The sequence below is a fragment of the Procambarus clarkii genome, chromosome 14 (genome assembly GCF_040958095.1).
Source record: "Procambarus clarkii isolate CNS0578487 chromosome 14, FALCON_Pclarkii_2.0, whole genome shotgun sequence".
In the NCBI taxonomy this organism is placed as follows: domain Eukaryota; kingdom Metazoa; phylum Arthropoda; class Malacostraca; order Decapoda; family Cambaridae; genus Procambarus; species Procambarus clarkii.
The window spans coordinates 16,672,919-16,693,756 of record NC_091163.1 but is presented as its reverse complement, the minus strand read 5'-3'; positions in this window follow the sequence as shown (position 1 = coordinate 16,693,756).

Here is a 20,838-nt window from a genome sequence, read left to right as displayed (position 1 = left end):
GTAAACTCGATAATGTAGTAGTTTAGTCTCTTGTTAATAAATTGTTATTTTGTAGAAAACGGTCTTTGATGTCAACCCTTCAACCATTCTTTTCCACCCATGTTCTGCTTTATACGATTGAATGTTGATGTGATCTTTTGATATGACGGCTGTTCTTGGGAATTCGAATTCCAATTCATAGCGCCACATCAAATATATATACTTGATTGTGAGAACCCGTCGGTTACCCTTTATTAGCTTAAAGTCCTGTTTTAACTAGGAGGAACCAGCGGCCTATGAGGACAGGTTTTCACCCCTGGTGGTGGAGGCCTGGCGGTTTGCTCCCACTTTTCATTTTTCTATTGGACTCATGCTTAACTGCCGTGAGCAGCCTTTAAACTTGTAGTCCACCTCCTAAGGGAGGTAGGCATAGAAAAAATCTCACAACTGGTGCCCAACATGGGGCTATGCAACTTGGGTTCGAGCCCATTAAGTCTTATTGATTTTAAAGTAACATAAGATATCGTTGCAGAACATTGTGGAACAGTATTGTTGGAGGTATGTTTTGTGCACGGTTGTCACTCTTAGGTACACACACACCACACACACTGTATGAGAGAGGTATTTCATGGTAGATATGGGGAAATCTGTCTGGCTTTTCATGGCTGCTAGCTAGTGGACATTGACACACTCATGGGTGAGGGGTGTCAGCTCAGCAGCAGGTGTCGTGGACACCAAGCCAGCGTGCAACAGTGGTTGCAAAGGTGCACTCGGGATCTGCCTGAGGTGCAAGACACCACCTACCTTAGGGTTAACAAAGCTTCTAGAAGTGACCTCGAGCATGAGAGGTCTCATTGGACGACAGTGTAGTTGTCAAGGGTGTCATAGGAGTGTAGTTGTTATTCCACACATGGATCTTAGTGGGAGGTCGCGCCACCAGCTAAGGATCCGAGTAGACTTCTTTAGAAAGGGAAGTAATTCATCTGTAGTTAGAAAGGTGATGGAATTTCTTGCCAGAGTGGGGACTGTACAACCCCAGGATGAATTCATGGTAGTCACTAGAGAGGTTGAGCAGAGGCTCCCGTTTTCAGAGGTGACAGCAAGGCCGAGTTCGAGCCTGATAGTGAGAGCACAGCAAGTCAGTGCTGCCTCAAGTGCATATTGCAAGGGGGCAATCTCACACAGGGAAGGGAAGCCAAACCCACCCTAATGCACTTAACCCGGTGACAAGGTATGAAGGTAAAGATGCCTAGCTTGGCAGCACTGAGAAAGACGATTCGATGGATGCATACATCGATCGCCTTTTGAAGAAAGGCTGCCAATGCAAGATGGCAAAGGTCATTTTGGGCTGGTGATTTTCCATGGTTCAGATCCCCAGCAGCATAATGATTTTGTTCTTTAAGGATTGCCTTGGTAAAGGGTTATAGTAGATCTGCAGAGGGAATGCTGATCACATTCCAAGTTAGATCCAGGGAGAAATGAACAAGGGAGTTTGTCAGATGTCAAAAGTTTTGCTCGAGTCTTTGTTAGAGTAGCGAGACCTAGAAAAAGCAAGGGAGAGACCCCAAACTCAGTAGGGTTAGTGTAGGTACTTGTAGAAGAGGGTTTTCTCCCAGATAGTTCAGTCGGTAGAGCAAGACCGGCTGGTGTTGAGCAGTTGGACAGTGAGAGTGATCCTGTCAACTTGTTGCAATGTCAGGTGGAAAACTGACAGTAAGTACTTATAGGCTGAGGGGAGTTAAGAAGTGCTTCACCGGTAAGGCCACACCAATGTGTTGCATAGTGTCCAGTATGACACAGACCGAGGATGGAAATGGGAGGTTCAGTGATGGAAATGGTTGGGAGGTGTTGAACCGGCCAGGACCAGAGCTGGAGCCGAACATGTTGCCATTCCAAGGTCAGGCTGCACCACCAAGGGTGATCCAGTGGTAGTACACAGAGACCCTCAGGCCAGCGATGTATAGGAAACAGAGTTTCACACTCCACCACTTGTTTAGCTAGTACACCTGTTGGGCAGGTGTGTGCAGAAAAACTAGCTGGTGTTTTGAATGTATTTTCCTTGCAGGAAAATATATTCTTTAATGGGAGGTAGTGTGAGGGAATGAAGATTCCCTCAGCTTGTTTTCCTAGTTTTCTAAATTAGGCTAGTCGCTCTAGGGACTCTAGACAAGAAGTTTTCAAACGAACATACACTTCTGGGGTGTTGGATGAAAGCTCATGCTATGGACTATCATGTAAGACTAGCTGGAAGTCTGTGATTGCTCTGTAGAGGGAGTTACAGAATTTTTCCTGTTTCTGTGAAATAGGATGAGAGTTGAGAGTGAGGTGGTATGAAAGGTACTTGACTCAAACCGTTAGAGGTGGTGGATACAGTGGGGTGAATGTCGCCCCCCCCCCTCCCACTGTGTGAGACATCACGCCAGTCCTAGGCCTCCCCCCTCCTTGTGACGTCACAGGACGCCTCAGGGTGAGGGCGTCTGTGATTGGTAATGGTATCTTGCCCCTAGCAGAGATTTGGCCCGAACAGCTGTGGTTGGAAGCGGCACGAGAGATCAGTGCCCATTTAGTGCTGATTGGTCAAGACAAGGTAGGGGGGAGAGATGGGCATTTGAGTTTTCCCCAGACCACCAAAGAGTCAGTCTGAGCTGGGCAGCAAGCTGAAATGGTGACTTTGGTCACCACCTGGTCGTCGACCAGGAGGCCTGGTCGACGACCTGACCGCGGGGACGCTAAGCCCCGGAAGCACCTCAAGGTAACCTCAAGGTTGAGTGAGGGTGGCAGCCTGCCACCTCCACCCCCGTTAATCGCTGTGTCATCCTGATTACTCATCGTGCATGGCACTCCTGCCATCCTGGGTTGTGTCAAGGCCCAATTTGCGTGAAATTGGGGCCAATGAGTATGGTAGGAACAGTAACAAACTAAGAGACAGTTACAGTGTTCACCCACGAGGCAGTTGGCAGGCCTCATGGTGTATCAAATTGATCCCTCACATCGGGTCTGAGTATCCTGTCTAGTGTTAATGGACAATGGACAATTGGTGGAATATGGGCAGTGTAATTGTGGTGATATTACAGGCCCCTTTGAATTCCACCTTATTTGGTCCGCCATGTGGTGACGCCGCCGGCCATTGTCACCCCAATGTACGAGCGAGGCATGCTCTGGTTTAATGGGGGTGTTTGATGGTTCTCCCATCCCCATTCTGTATGCCTTTGGGTGCCAGCCAGCCAGCCTGAAGCAAGCCCCATGTGCGCGCCACCCCCGCACCGCCCACTTTGGCCAGCCGCCCGGGGGCCACCCGCGTGCCGGCCACCCGCGTGACGGCCACCCTAGCCCGGGTGGGGTGCAGTGACATCTCGTGCTACCCGTGGCCACCCCCCCTCAGGGCCATGCGGTGGCCACATGCCTTGGCCATTCCCTTTGGCCACCTTCTCTGGATATTCTAGGGCCACACCTAGTCGACGCACGAGGAACGAGCTAAGTGTTCTACAGCCAGAGTGGTAGTGATCGGGGAAAAGAAATGATTGCTGAGGATATGAGTAAACATGAGTACAATAATCATATTGTAACAGTGTCTCTGGACTAGTGGAAATTCCGGTAAAAGCTGTGTTGTCCCATAGCCCTGCCAGGCTAGGGAAGCAGCTGAGAGACAGCTGTCTGTAGCACGTCCAGGTGACTGTTTGGGCGGTGCCTGGAGATGGATGTTGTACACAGAACCACACTGTAGATATATATATATATGTTGTACACAGAACCACACTGTAGATATATATATATATATATATATATATATATATATATATATATATATATATATATATATATATATATATATATATATATATATATATATATATATATATATATGCGGAAAATCCACAGAGAAATATGAAATGAGGTGAACGTTTCGGCTTTGTTAAAGCCTTTGTCAACACCAGACTGACAAAGTCTATCAGTCAGTCTGGTGTTGACAAAGGCTTTAACAAAGCCGAAACGTTCACCTCATTTCATATTTCTCTGTGGATTTTCCGCATAAAATGATCAGTGTTTTGTGATTGTCAATTGCATATATATATATATATATATATATATATATATATATATATATATATATATATATATATATATATATATATATATATATATATATATATATATTTTTTTTTTTTTTTTAAATAATACACGGGAAGGGAGTACCACCTCTGGCTGGAAGAAGGGGGACCCATAGCCTCGGAGGAAACCACACATAACGCATTGGAGGGAATGTAGGTCCCCTCCAATACAGTTTCTGTGTGCTTTTCTCCTACCACCCCCTTCCTATTTTTTTTTTTTCCTTTATTGTGTATTTAAAGGTTACAAAACATACAAGACAAATGCCTAAAGGTTATGGATCTCTTGAAGCTCCTCTGCTTCTGGACAGGAACCGAGGACGCAGCAAGCAAATCACCTCTGGATGGAGGTGATTTGATAAAATGCTATGCCCAAGATTACCATCCGAGTGCCGGCGGGGAAGTGGTTCATATAGCCTCGGCTATCACTTCCTTTTGTCCGGTCGTGATGGTCAAGCGGATTAAGGCGTCCCTGTACATACCAGTTGTGGGAGTATGGGTTCGAGTCACTTCTGGGGTGTGAGTTTTCAGTTGTATATAGTCCTGGGGACCATTCAGGCTTGTTTGCATTTGTGTTCCTCACGTGTGCCCCAAAGAATGAGGTGATTTGATAAAATGCTATGCCCAAGATTACCATCCGAGTGCCGGCGGGGAAGTGGTTCATATAGCCTCGGCTATCACTTCCTTTTGTCCGGTCGTGATGGTCAAGCGGATTAAGGCGTCCCTGTACATACCAGTTGTGGGAGTATGGGTTCGAGTCACTTCTGGGGTGTGAGTTTTCAGTTGTATATAGTCCTTGGGACCATTCAGGCTTGTTTGCATTTGTGTTCCTCACGTGTGCCCCAAAGAATGAGGTGATTTGATAAAATGCTATGCCCAAGATTACCATCCGAGTGCCGGCGGGGAAGTGGTTCATATAGCCTCGGCTATCACTTCCTTTTGTCCGGTCGTGATGGTCAAGCGGATTAAGGCGTCCCTGTACATACCAGTTGTGGGAGTATGGGTTCGAGTCACTTCTGGGGTGTGAGTTTTCAGTTGTATATAGTCCTGGGGACCATTCAGGCTTGTTTGCATTTGTGTTCCTCACGTGTGCCCCAAAGAATGAGGTGATTTGATAAAATGCTATGCCCAAGATTACCATCCGAGTGCCGGCGGGGAAGTGGTTCATATAGCCTCGGCTATCACTTCCTTTTGTCCGGTCGTGATGGTCAAGCGGATTAAGGCGTCCCTGTACATACCAGTTGTGGGAGTATGGGTTCGAGTCACTTCTGGGGTGTGAGTTTTCAGTTGTATATAGTCCTGGGGACCATTCAGGCTTGTTTGCATTTGTGTTCCTCACGTGTGCCCCAAAGAATGAGGTGATTTGATAAAATGCTATGCCCAAGATTACCATCCGAGTGCCGGCGGGGAAGTGGTTCATATAGCCTCGGCTATCACTTCTTTTTGTCCGGTCGTGATGGTCAAGCGGATTAAGGCGTCCCTGTACATACCAGTTGTGGGAGTATGGGTTCGAGTCACTTCTGGGGTGTGAGTTTTCAGTTGTATATAGTCCTGGGGACCATTCAGGCTTGTTTGCATTTGTGTTCCTCACGTGTGCCCCAAAGAATGAGGTGATTTGATAAAATGCTATGCCCAAGATTACCATCCGAGTGCCGGCGGGGAAGTGGTTCATATAGCCTCGGCTATCACTTCCTTTTGTCCGGTCGTGATGGTCAAGCGGATTAAGGCGTCCCTGTACATACCAGTTGTGGGAGTATGGGTTCGAGTCACTTCTGGGGTGTGAGTTTTCAGTTGTATATAGTCCTGGGGACCATTCACGCTTGTTTGCATTTGTGTTCCTCACGTGTGCCCCAAAGAATGAGGTGATTTGATAAAATGCTATGCCCAAGATTACCATCCGAGTGCCGGCGGGGAAGTGGTTCATATAGCCTCGGCTATCACTTCCTTTTGTCCGGTCGTGATGGTCAAGCGGATTAAGGCGTCCCTGTACATACCAGTTGTGGGAGTATGGGTTCGAGTCACTTCTGGGGTGTGAGTTTTCAGTTATATATATATATATATATATATATATATATATATATATATATATATATATATATATATATATATATATATATATATAGTTATACATAATGTGTGTAGACTGGCTCGAGTATGTAACCGGTCAGTGTAGAGATTTACCATACAAGTGACCCAGTTGTCGATTCAATATAATCGTTCAGGCTAGATTAATGCCATAGTACCGCATGTTAATTATATCATTGCAGAGATAGGCAGGCCAGTGTTGCAGGGATGTCAGTGGATACCCTGAGGTCCGTGTAGTTGGGGATACATTTTTCTGGTGATATAATTTTCATTGATTATGTGAATGTCATTTCCTTGTGTTTCATTTGCATGTTTTGTATGTACTGTGTTGTGTGGTGAGTCAGTAAATAAGATTGCTGACTGATTGCCTAATGATGTCATTAGCATGTGGGGTATGCTGACGGCATCATTATGCTGTAGGTTGTGCAGTGTTGTTATCAGGTATACAATATTACTGCCCTAGGAACTGTGTTGAGGCATTAAGGGGCTTCTTTGATTATTCAGGGGAATTCACAGTACTTAATAAGAGCAAGCAGTTAATTTGTTAATTGCCTAATTAAGATAATTAGCGCCAGCTGTCCGCGTAGTGACGGTGCTTTATATTAACGTAAATTTCCTTGCTAGAGTAGCTGTGACGCTCACAGTAGTCCCTTGCAACGGTTGCAAGATTAGAGGGGGCAGTAATATTGGTGTACTCTTGTTGTTGCATAACCGTGTGTCATTACTGTGTGGGCACAGTAATTAATGAGTTGCAGTAGCCGCAACCGTATGTGGGCTGTGCATTTATGTTGTTATGCATGCCATTGTAAGTGTGACCTATGTAACACTGGGGTTACTTTGTTTCTTTAAGTTGTGTTGAGGACTTAAGGATTCAGTGAGTTAATTAAAAGGGTAATTAACTGAATAAGGGGTGCACATTTATTGTGGAGTGAGTGAGAGCTGTTATAGGAGAACAGTGTTGAGCTTGTTGAAATACGTTTCGGGTGCAATTAATTGTCCGTGTGACAACTAATTGACCACTCTAGCTAATTATGTAATTAGCTTTCTCATCATGAATTCACGTAGTGGGAGAGGATCTGTCAGTATTTGTGTTAACGTAATTTGCTCTGGACTAATTACCTTTCTAGGGTATAGCAATTAGTGGCTCATAATAATTAGTGGAGTAATTAACATCTGGAGTCTTGAGGACTCAGATGACTCGGTAAAGCGAGGTCCTGGAGCTAGCATAAATCGTTATATTAATCATATCCTGTCTGATGACAGTGGATTAAGATGCACTCATGTTAATTAGGGGAGTAATTAACTCCTCTCCCGTGAATTCACAGTGTTTGATGAGACCTGCTTAGGCAGTGTGGAGTGAGACTTATATATGTAGGATTAGTTATCGGTCCTGGTGGCAGTTAATTAATTGCTCAGAGTTAATTAGGGTAATTAACACTCATTAAAGTAAATTTTGACACAGACTGTTGAGAAGCTACCAAGTTAGGGTAGGCTTAGTTAACGTAACTCAATCGGGATGTAATTAGTGGTCCGTTTGACCTTAATTAAGAATTACTCACTGAATACTTGCAAGGAGTCAAGAGTGATGTAATATGAGAGAGTTTTGAGTTATTGTTAACAAGATGATTTGTGATAAAGGAAACCAGTGTCGATGATTAACGTAGAGTACCATCATGTTGTTGTCTATGAGAGACAATTGTTCTGATTAACGTAGTACTTTGTTGCTGACTGCTGTGATCAGTCAATTAACGTAATTATTCACATAATCAATTTTGTAATTGATTAAGACAATTTCTTTTGTTTATTGTCTTGTGATGAGAGTAAAGTAACTTAGGGATTGCTGGAGCTGTGTCTCAGAATCCCACCTTGCCTGGCTTCGTTTACTGTTACAGTGCAACTCCTTGCAGGGGGTTGCAAAGAGTGTTCACATTAGGTGTGATAGGGGAAGTCACTGTTGGACTACCCGCCTAGTTACGTGGGTCACTCCTGTTATGGAAGGAGGACCCTTAAGATTGTGATTATAGTATCTGTTACCGTGAAGCCGTGATAATATTGATTGCAAGCTTGTGTCATCAGTGGGCACACCTGTGTTCAGGTTAGTTCAGTATGCAGCCGCACAGCAAGGGTTGCTACTTAGCTGTTTGCTATCGTGCCACTGGATGGACATTAACGTAATGTAAACTCGATAATGTAGTAGTTTAGTCTCTTGTTAATAAATTGTTATTTTATAGAAAACGGTCTTTGATGTCAACCCTTCAACCATTCTTTTCCACCCATGTTCTGCTTTATACGATTGAATGTTGATGTGATCTTTTGATATGACGGCTGTTCTTGGGAATTCGAATTCCAATTCATAGCGCCACATCAAATATATATACTTGATTGTGAGAACCCGTCGGTTACCCTTTATTAGCTTAAAGTCCTGTTTTAACTAGGAGGAACCAGCGGCCTATGAGGACAGGTTTTCACCCCTGGTGGTGGAGGCCTGGCGGTTTGCTCCCACTTTTCATTTTTCTATTGGACTCATGCTTAACTGCCGTGAGCAGCCTTTAAACTTGTAGTCCACCTCCTAAGGGAGGTAGGCATAGAAAAAATCTCACAACTGGTGCCCAACATGGGGCTATGCAACTTGGGTTCGAGCCCATTAAGTCTTATTGATTTTAAAGTAACATAAGATATCGTTGCAGAACATTGTGGAACAGTATTGTTGGAGGTATGTTTTGTGCACGGTTGTCACTCTTAGGTACACACACACCACACACACTGTATGAGAGAGGTATTTCATGGTAGATATGGGGAAATCTGTCTGGCTTTTCATGGCTGCTAGCTAGTGGACATTGACACACTCATGGGTGAGGGGTGTCAGCTCAGCAGCAGGTGTCGTGGACACCAAGCCAGCGTGCAACAGTGGTTGCAAAGGTGCACTCGGGATCTGCCTGAGGTGCAAGACACCACCTACCTTAGGGTTAACAAAGCTTCTAGAAGTGACCTCGAGCATGAGAGGTCTCATTGGACGACAGTGTAGTTGTCAAGGGTGTCATAGGAGTGTAGTTGTTATTCCACACATGGATCTTAGTGGGAGGTCGCGCCACCAGCTAAGGATCCGAGTAGACTTCTTTAGAAAGGGAAGTAATTCTTCTGTAGTTAGACAGGTGATGGAATTTCTTGCCAGAGTGGGGACTGTACAACCCCAGGATGAATTCATGGTAGTCACTAGAGAGGTTGAGCAGAGGCTCCCGTTTTCAGAGGTGACAGCAAGGCCGAGTTCGAGCCTGATGGTGAGAGCACAGCAAGTCAGTGCTGCCTCAAGTGCATATTGCAAGGGGGCAATCTCACACAGGGAAGGGAAGCCAAACCCACCCTAATGCACTTAACCCGGTGACAAGGTATGAAGGTAAAGATGCCTAGCTTGGCAGCACTGAGAAAGACGATTCGATGGATGCATACATCGATCGCCTTTTGAAGAAAGGCTGCCAATGCAAGATGGCAAAGGTCATTTTGGGCTGGTGATTTTCCATGGTTCAGATCCCCAGCAGCATAATGATTTTGTTCTTTAAGGATTGCCTTGGTAAAGGGTTATAGTAGATCTGCAGAGGGAATGCTGATCACATTCCAAGTTAGATCCAGGGAGAAATGAACAAGGGAGTTTGTCAGATGTCAAAAGTTTTGCTCGAGTCTTTGTTAGAGTAGCGAGACCTAGAAAAAGCAAGGGAGAGACCCCAAACTCAGTAGGGTTAGTGTAGGTACTTGTAGAAGAGGGTTTTCTCCCAGATAGTTCAGTCGGTAGAGCAAGACCGGCTGGTGTTGAGCAGTTGGACAGAGAGAGTGATCCTGTCAACTTGTTGCAATGTCAGGTGGAAAACTGACAGTAAGTACTTATAGGCTGAGGGGAGTTAAGAAGTGCTTCACCAGTAAGGCCACACCAATGTGTTGCATAGTGTCCAGTATGACACAGACCGAGGATGGAAATGGGAGGTTCAGTGATGGAAATGGTTGGGAGGTGTTGAACCGGCCAGGACCAGAGCTGGAGCCGAACATGTTGCCATTCCAAGGTCAGGCAGCACCACCAAGGGTGATCCAGTGGTAGTACACAGAGACCCTCAGGCCAGCGATGTATAGGAAACAGAGTTTCACACTCCACCACTTGTTTAGCTAGTACACCTGTTGGGGATGTGTGTGCAGAAAAACTAGCTGGTGTTTTGAATGTATTTTCCTTGCAGGAAAATATATTCTTTAATGGGAGGTAGTGTGAGGGAATGAAGATTCCCTCAGCTTGTTTTCCTAGTTTTCTAAATTAGGCTAGTCGCTCTAGGGACTCTAGACAAGAAGTTTTCAAACGAACATACACTTCTGGGGTGTTGGATGAAATCTCATGCTATGGACTATCATGTAAGACTAGCTGGAAGTCTGTGATTGCTCTGTAGAGGGAGTTACAGAATTTTTCCTGTTTCTGTGAAATAGGATGAGAGTTGAGAGTGAGGTGGTATGAGAGGTACTTGACTCAAACCGTTAGAGGTGGTGGGTACAGTGGGGTGAATGTCGCCCCCCCCCCCTCCCACTGTGTGAGACATCACGCCAGTCCTAGGCCTCCCCCCACCTTGTGACGTCACAGGACGCCTCAGGGTGAGGGCGTCTGTGATTGGTAATGGTATCTTGCCCCTAGCAGAGATTTGGCCCGAACAGCTGTGGTTGGAAGCGGCACGAGAGATCAGTGCCCATTTAGTGCTGATTGGTCAAGACAAGGTAGGGGGGAGAGATGGGCATTTGAGTTTTCCCCAGACCACCAAAGAGTCAGTCTGAGCTGGGCAGCAAGCTGAAATGGTGACTTTGGTCACCACCTGGTCGTCGACCAGGAGGCCTGGTCGACGACCGGGCCGCGGGGACGCTAAACCCCGGAAGCACCTCAAGGTAACCTCAAGGTTGGGTGAGGGTGGCAGCCTGCCACCTCCACCCCCGTTAATCGCTGTGTCATCCTGATTACTCATCGTGCATGGCACTCCTGCCATCCTGGGTTGTGTCAAGGCCCAATTTGCGTGAAATTGGGGCCAATGAGTATGGTAGGAACAGTAACAAACTAAGAGACAGTTACAGTGTTCACCCATGAGGCAGTTGGCAGGCCTCATGGTGTATCAAATTGATCCCTCACATCGGGTCTGAGTATCCTGTCTAGTGTTAATGGACAATGGACAATTGGTGGAATATGGGCAGTGTAATTGTGGTGATATTACAGGCCCCTTTGAATTCCACCTTATTTGGTCCGCCATGTGGTGACGCCGCCGGCCATTGTCACCCCAATGTACGAGCGAGGCATGCTCTGGTTTAATGGGGGTGTTTGATGGTTCTCCCATCCCCATTCTGTATGCCTTTGGGTGCCAGCCAGCCAGCCTGAGGCAAGCCCCATGTGCGCGCCACCCCCGCACCGCCCACTTTGGCCAGCCGCCCGGGGGCCACCCGCGTGCCGGCCACCCGCGTGACGGCCACCCTAGCCCGGGTGGGGTGCAGTGACATCTCGTGCTACCCGTGGCCACCCCCCCTCAGGGCCATGCGGTGGCCACATGCCTTGGCCATTCCCTTTGGCCACCTTCTCTGGATATTCTTGGGCCACACCTAGTCGACGCACGAGGAACGAGCTAAGTGTTCTACAGCCAGAGTGGTAGTGATCGGGGAAAAGAAATGATTGCTGAGGATATGAGTAAACATGAGTACAATAATCATAGTGCAACAGTGTCTCAGGACTAGTGGAAATTCCGGTAAAAGCTGTGTTGTCCCATAGCCCTGCCAGACTAGGGAAGCAGCTGAGAGACAGCTGTCTGTAGCACGTCCAGGTGACTGTTTGGGCGGTGCCTGGAGATGGATGTTGTACACAGAACCACACTGTAGATATATATATATATGTTGTACACAGAACCACACTGTAGATATATATATATATATATATATATATATATATATATATATATATATATATATATATATATATATATATATATATATATATAGGGAAGGACATGGCTGCTTTATGGACCACAGATTCAGCCACCCAGAGAGGTTCTGCTCTGGTAGCCCCCACTTGTACAATGTCGTCCTCACGCGGAGCCCTGGGTGGGTGTTTCTCCCTTAGGGCTTGAGCTGTTGCGGCATCTCTGTCGGCAATTGAGTCCTCACTGGTGATGACTCTTATTGCGCCAATAGTGTTTCTTTCTTCTATTTTCTTGGTGACTGATGTTCTGATTTTTGATGTCTCGGATATGCCACTGTTGCTCTTCCTGCCGTGGGTGTTTCTCGCGCGAGTGGGAAGGCGCACCTGGTTGTCCTCCCTGGGAAAATCATTTATAGCTTTGATGACTGAGGCAGCTAAGGTTTTGTCTCTCCTTGCAGGGGTGGCTAGACATATGTTGGCAAACATTAGGAGGTTGTGCCATGCTTGGGTCGTTCCAGGAGAGTCGTTGACCTTTCTCAGGAGGGCAGATAATTTGGCTGCTGCATGGGGGCGGGCTGCTTTAGGGATGTGTTGCAAGGTTCTGGCCGATGTTGCTTTGATAGCTTCTAATAAATTTTCTGTGGGAATGAAGGTCTGGGAGGTGTTTTGCCTTACGGGCGGTGTGGGCTGTTGATTGGTGTTCTCCCTGGGAGGGCGCCCAGAACCCAAACACCTGGCTCCGTTGTGGTAATGAATGCGCACATTATCGTCACTCAACCGGATATAGCATACCCGGTCACACGTCTGACATCTACCTTGTCTACCCCTGCTTGATGGCTCATCTTGGCTTGGAGAAGCCTGGCTATCTGTTGGGAGCTGCGACATGGGCGGGCGCTGGGCGGGAAGGTGGACGGCGGGTGGAGACTGGTATATATATATATATATATATATATATATATATATATATATATATATATATATATATATATATATATATATATATATATATATATATATATATATATAGTTATATATAATGTGTGTAGACTGACTCGAGTATGCAACCGGTCAGTGTAGAGATTTACCATATAAGTGACCCAGTTGTCGATTCTATATAATCGTTCAGGCTAGATTAATGCCATAGTACCGCATGTTAATTATATCATTGCAGAGATAGGCAGGCCAGTGTTGCAGTGGATGTCAGTTGCAGTGGATGTCAGTGGGGTTGCAATGACCACCCTCTCGTGTTGCAATGACCACCCTCTCGTGTTGCAATGACCACCCCCTCATGTTGCAATGACCACCCTCTCATGTTGCAATGACCACCCTCTCATGTTGCAATGACCATCTTCTCATGTTGCAATGATCACCCTCTCATGTTGCAATGACCACCCTCTCATGTTGCAACGACCACCCTCTCATGTTGCAATGACCACCCTCTCATGTTGCAATGACCACCCTCTCATGTTGCAATGACCACCCTCTCATGTTGCAATGACCACCTTCTCATGTTGCAATGACCACCCTCTCGTGTTGCAATGACCACCCTCTCGTGTTGCAATGACCACCCTCTCATGTTGCAATGACCACCCTCTCATGTTGCAATGGCCACCCTCTCATGTTGCAATGGCCACCTCAAGGAACGCGTGGATCAAGTGACCCCAAGTCAAGCCTGTTCCCAGGCCGGGCCTCGGGGAGCTGAACTCCTAGAACCCACTACAGGTTTCATCCAGGTATAAGCAGTCTGATCTAAACACTCCGTAAAATATCCAACTGTTTCGTCTAACTTGAAGCGTACCCAAGGACCCCCATCTGACGTAACTTAGCTGATACGTCGAATACGTCAGAATTAAGGTGTTTTAATTGTACTATTACGACTCATTGTTTTAACGCATTGGCTATCCCGTAAATAACACAACGTATTTCTCAGACAAATGAGCATCGGCCCACGCAAGGTTAGGAGGGTTGGTTGGGCTCGTATGTTCCTAGTTTAGACAAAAAAATTGCATTTCACACGGAGTATGAAAACGTGAAGCACGGGACTGAATATCACAGAAAACATGAATGCTTGTGAGGTCAACATCACCCAATAAGCCAAAGAAGAAGCCACGCTTTGGTGATAGGAAGGATTCTCCCCCATGAGCATCGTGATCAATTAGATTGTTAAATATCCCTTCTGCAGTATCACGGTTCACCTTAGCGGCGTGAATATGGTGTTGCAAGAGCTGGTTGTCACTGTAGTGGTCTTGTCCTTTCACACTCGACTCTCCCAAGTATCAAACATTTTAATAGGAAATGCTGCTCTTGAAGTACGCTGCTGGTGTAGGGAGGAGAGTCTTCCTGATGACTGTGCTGCAGGGGGTGACACCTATGCCCTTGGGGTGACAGCTATGCCCCTGTAGCAACAACTATGCCAATGTGGCAACAACTATGCCCCCTGTGACAACAACTATGCCCCCTGTGTCGTGAAGCTGAACCCCGGCTCATTCCGAACACAGCGATTACACAACACATAACACCTTGCCTCAGCAACCGTTACTACCACCTATACTCCTACACACACCAGACCCTTGAGGCGTACCACTCGGTTTGTACTGGAACACAATGAGTGAACATATGGAAGGTATTTAAAGGCCGTCGGGTTTTGTCATTTAATTACAAAGAATAGACTCTGACAAATAATAACATATTAACATACTCTATTAGGTAAATACACTTCCAATGCCCATAGACCACTTGACCTCCACGGTCACCACTTGCACTCGTAACTTCCGCCTAAGTCCCTAATACGGAATGATTACTACAACACTCCACACCCGGTTAGTCTTTCATTCAATACTCACATACTGCAGACTTAACTTGGGCACCAAGATCACATCAGGCTCTCGCATAGCTGTCTGCTACACTTCGCTGCTGCCACAAACGGAGACCTCGGAGGACTTGCCAGTTCCGCTCCCACAACAAGACTGTCTTCAGCCAGCCATGGCCTCAACCATCTCACCACACCTCTCAAGGAAGGTATAATCCGATTAACCTTATCCCTAGAGCGGTAACCTTATTCCTAGAAGCCTGAGTCCTCTTTCCAGGAATTATTAATTTGGCTAAGCAGCTGCGGTCTTAATCCATTGACCTTTCTTAGATATGTGATCCATAGTCTGTCTACTTAAAATAACATGTACTTCCAATCATCATTCGTTAAGTGTTGTAGTAATGATCCTCTAGCTAATAATCCCTACTAACTTGTGGATTACAACACCACTCCCCTCCTTAAACTCGCATATGTCCCCATATGCATCATTGCAATGGTTCCATTAGTGCAAGGACCTGGAGGATGCACCCACCATATATGTACAACTAAAAATTCCCCCGACATGACTCACAACACTTCTACAACATATACATTATATTTCACATCATAGGATAGGTAAAATAGTCTGTAATATTTTTTCCCATCTCCAACAATGCACATATACCTAAACTGCTGACATATAATTACATACAAACATAACCATAAAATTACATGGACCAGAATGCTGGCACTTAAACAGAAATGACACTAGTCATTAATATATATACACAACACATATATATCTAAGGTTCTTCATCCTTAGTAACAAGTTAATAACAATTTAACATCTTGCCCTGTACTGCTGGCATAAGGGCTTACAATGATCACATAATGTTTCACTGGCCTTCTCCACAATTGGCAGCATCACTTCTCTTGTCTTCGTGTCCCATGGTTGCTAGGTCATAGATCCTCCATGACCCAGACAAAACCCAGGCTGTCCCGCCTGGTGAATGTTGTCAATGTCCCATCCTTGCTCTGAGCTAACGTGATCCTGGCCTCCAGAGCAACGGAGATTCCTACCCCAGGGTCATGTTCCCTCGGGTCTATGCTGCCGTCTCGTTCCAGGGCACCAACCCCAGAACGCTGTAGATACCTCACAGCTCTCTGGTCATCCTTCCTTGCTGTGTTCGCCACAGCTGTAGCACATTACTCTAGGCCCATCTGCCCAGAGTGTGTCCACCTGTATTCACACCTTCCCGACCGCTGTACCTGCAAAATATTCCCTCGGAGCCCCCTGGCTCGATCCCATTATTACATGACACCCCCTCGGCTCCTTACTCTCTCCCCGTATATAACCTGAGCGCAGCTGCAAAGCCATTGCAGCTGGCCCTTATCCCTGCTTTGATGTCAGGGGGCGAATTTCGCCTATAACGTCACGTTGGCTTCACTTCCTCCCTCCTTTTTTTTCTAGAATTACTAAGTGTAGCCTCATGGCTTCCTTTCTACTCTACGTGAAGCTCTGTGACATGATCCCTGGGGACCTTCTCAAGCCTAACACTCAGTAACGGTGCCGATGAGGTAATATACAGTATATACATACACATACATTATCCCAATAAATACCTCATTAAAATAATTTCACAACTAATGTCACTAAAGCATCATACTGCCACTGGCTCGTCTTTAGCGAGATTCCTGTAACAACTTAATTAACGAGAAATTAATGTATGTACTTGGCTCGTCCACTGAAACCACGAACACCCGAAATTTTGAAATTCTACCTTGTAATCTTATCCATAAGACTTACCCATTCCGACTTAATTAATGAAAATTTTAATGAAAATAATGAAATTTTATTAGTCTTTTATGAGTCTTGAATGATATATCGACTTGGCTCGCCTACTGCAGCCACCAACTCCTGCAGTTATCCACATTTCATCTTATCCATATGGCTTACCCACTCCGACACACCAGCACCTCTGGTCATCCCAACCACTGATGACCTCATTATAACGCCACTCATCCCCACAACCACTTCCTGCGTCCTAACGCACCGACCTTGCTACGCCAATACTCATTTTACCGACCACTACCTGGCGCCCCTGCGCCACCATATACTCCACAACACCACACTCCATACCAGGCGTCCAAACGCCACCACACTACACCACCCAGTTGCGTCCCAAACGCCATCAACACAACACACACGGCGTCCCCAACGCCATCAACACAACACCCGGCGTCCCCAACGCCATCAACACATCACCCGGCGTCCCTAACTCCATCAACAAAACACACGGCGTCCCCAACGCCATCAACACAACACACGGCGTCCCCAACGCCATCAACAAAACACACGGCGTCCCGAACGCCATCAACACAACACACGGCGTCCCCAACGCCATCAACACAACACACGGCGTCCCCAACGCCATCAACACAACACACGGCGTCCCCAACGCCATCAACACAACACACGGCGTCCCCAACGCCATCAACACAACACGCGGCGTCCCCAACGCCATCAACACAACACACGGCGTCCCCAACGCCATCATCACAACACACGGCGTCCCCAACGCCAACATCACAACACACGGCGTCCCCAACGCCATCAACACAACACACGGCGTCCCCAACGCCATCAACACAACACACGGCGTCCCCAACGCCATCAACACAACACGCGGCGTCCCCAACGCCATCAACACAACACACGGCGTCCCCCAACGCCATCATCACAACACACGGCGTCTCCAATGCCATCATCACAACACGCGGCGTCCCCAACGCCCTCAACACAACACCCGGCGTTACAATTACCAGTAATGCTACACATGCTACACCTTGGTGCTACAATGCCAACAATGTCATGCACTGTGGGAACCGACCTGTGAGATTTATATTTATTTAATTTATATGAATTTATATTTACGTTAATTTATATACTTCGATAGCAATTTGTATAATGATAAGTGGACTGTATTTCTGCAATAATCTCATAATCTCACAAATCGATCCTCTACACATTAGAGGGGGTTTATATTAATTTATATATATGCAGCCAATCAAACTACAGTAATAGACTACATACATTGAAGAGGTTCCTTATCTTATAGTACAGCAGGCCTTAAGTCCACCAGGTATAACCAGGATGTAGACACCACATTTTCCCTCTTTGAGGTAGCTTCCATCACCCTGGTAACTGATGAACAAAGCATACTTCCTCGTCGTGACCTGTTAAAAGGGCGCTAGCTGTAAAGCCAGAATCCTATATATGACAGGTATATCAGAGAAACACTGTACATGGAACAATAAAGACCTGGCTTAATTACCTTTAGTTTGAGGCTATCTCGTGCTCTAACCGGCAAACCCTACCCAATGACATTAATGGCCACTAATGATAGATAATGGGTTTCGGAAAGAACACTTAACTTGATTTGTTGACAGCGTGTTGATAATGGTACACCTTTGGTTTCCATAACACTACGTCCAAGTAAAATTAACAGGAGCCGAATTTGCTCCTGTGAGCCTCTGGTCTAGTATCAACAATGGCTGCCCCTCCTTCCTCACTGACGCCTGGCTTACATTGTCCAGATGACAGAAAGTGATAGAAGGGTCACATTTACTCTACTTTAATATTGATAATTAAGTTAATTTATATGAGATGTTTTATGATGGTAAAGTCCAAAGACTAATGTATTTAAGAATAATTCCCACCATAATAGGTGGTGAATATAATAGTATGTGGTGATGATATCCCGTTTTCTTTAGACGGTAATTCCACTACAAGTTACGTTTTCTATGGGTTAACTTGTTGGTAATACAGCTATTATCTGTCTGATTATTAAATGGTGTAGGATTTTCTGACATAATTCCCCAGGGGGCTGCTCACGGGTCGAAGTCCTCTTTAGAACAGACGAACACCGATACTCCTCCTTCGAATTATTAGATTAATTTGATGTTAGTAGTTAGTAATCACACATTTGTGCGTCTGTTCATACAGGACGGATGTCCCGTACTAGAGTTGCAGGGGTTAGAAGTCTAATGCAATTTCATTTCCCTGTTAACTCTTGAAAGGCTAATATTCAAGCCTAATTACATATTATTTAACCCAGAAGACTAGATGTGATCAAATACTACAGTCAAGTATGATTCAGGGACTGCAGTGAGATCAGTGACATTAGATATAACTTGAAGTTTGTTCAGGTAACTAGTCACTGATATATAAACACTGAGGTCCATGGAATACATCTTGATTAAATAATAAATGTATCAAATCAGTCATCAGATTTATTGGGGTTTAATTTAGTTAATTGATTCAGAAGATTGAATAGCTCATCATTAAAGTAAAGTATGGTTCTGAGACTGCAGTGGGATCAGTGACATTGATCGCAGTGACTTGTAGCTGTTTAAGCTACTGTTCACTGATTTGCCACTGAGGCCTCATGAACTCATCTTCAGCTTCAAATGATGATACTAACATCAACCTCTGTTACTATAGTCAGCTGTAATCTCCTTAGTATAATGCTACTGGAGAAATATAATCAGCTGACAAATTTATATTTCTACTGGTATTGTTTATCTGCAGGCATAGGTCTCCTCAGGCTTGATACTGGGCCTGAGAGTAATTTACCTCCTGCAGATTTTAACATGGTTATACCCTGATATTTAGTAGGGCTACCGATGAATCGACGACAATAGTCTGTCCCTACAAGGAGACCGAAGTCGGTGAGGTGATCAGACTTAATATTATCTGCCAATTTTATTCCTCTATTTCCTAGGAATTTGGCTGTTGCTCTCAGACCTTGAACTTGTAGGTCTACTGGTATTTTGTCCACCACAATGGCTTGTACTCTACAGACATACCTGCCTAAACGTACTGATGGTTGTACCACCTGGTAGACTTGTGGTCCTGCATCTGTTACAAACCATGAGATGTTGAATGACATCTGGGCTACAGGCCTTAATTGTAGTTCATCTGCCAGCTTTTTAGTGACATATGTTCTCTGGGATCCTTGGTCAAACAACCCACGGGTATGGACCTTGGCTCTCTTATTCAGGATGGTAATTTGGGCAGTAGGCAAAGTCGTATTTCCTTTAGACTTTGCCGATTGAACACTCTTTGTTTGTTGCACCTTGCAGTAATGTACTGTGGTGGGAATGCTATCTTCCACCTTGGGTCTTGAATACGTTAATTTCGTATATTTGCACAGTGCTGCATGGTGCCTACCTCTTCTACACCTGTTGCAGGTGTTGAATTGGGTATCACAATAGTCTATGTTGTGTGACTTGAGACACCTTGAATATCTCCCTAATTCCTGGAGTCGCTCAATACGAGTGTCTCTGGTTGGATAATTAGCATAACAGTATGTTGAATGTTTCTTTTTGCAGAACATACATGTCCCCCAGCCTACTGCACGTTTGGAAGTTACCGGTTTGGGTGAACTAGTAACAGTAGGCTTGGAGGATGCTGCTGCATTGTCAGATTTTCTGCAACTTGATGTTTGAGTAATTGGTTGATGTTTATTTGGGGTAGTTGTTTTACCCTTTAATTGACTATTATTTTCTATTTCTGAAGGCTTGCATGAGGCTTTAACTTCCTCATTTGCACGTCGTTTGTTTATGATGGAATGTAAACCTTCAGTGATGTCCTGTACTGTCAGGATGGTGTTATGTTGATGTGAATATAATTCATCTAGTATATCGCTGGACAATTTTCGTTGAAGGACTACTTTGGTCATCCATTCACTGGTAGTTATATCAACCTTAAGACTGAATGTTCTTAGTAGTGACTCAAACTCCATGTTGAAGGATTGTAATGAGTCAGCAGTCTGATCAGGTTGAGGTAAATCCAGCAATTGTAGTACTAGATGTATGACAGTTTTCTCATTGCCAGCATTATCCATATTAGCTAGTTGGTAAAGCCTTGTGGGGCTTGTAATGGGGCTGCTCATAAT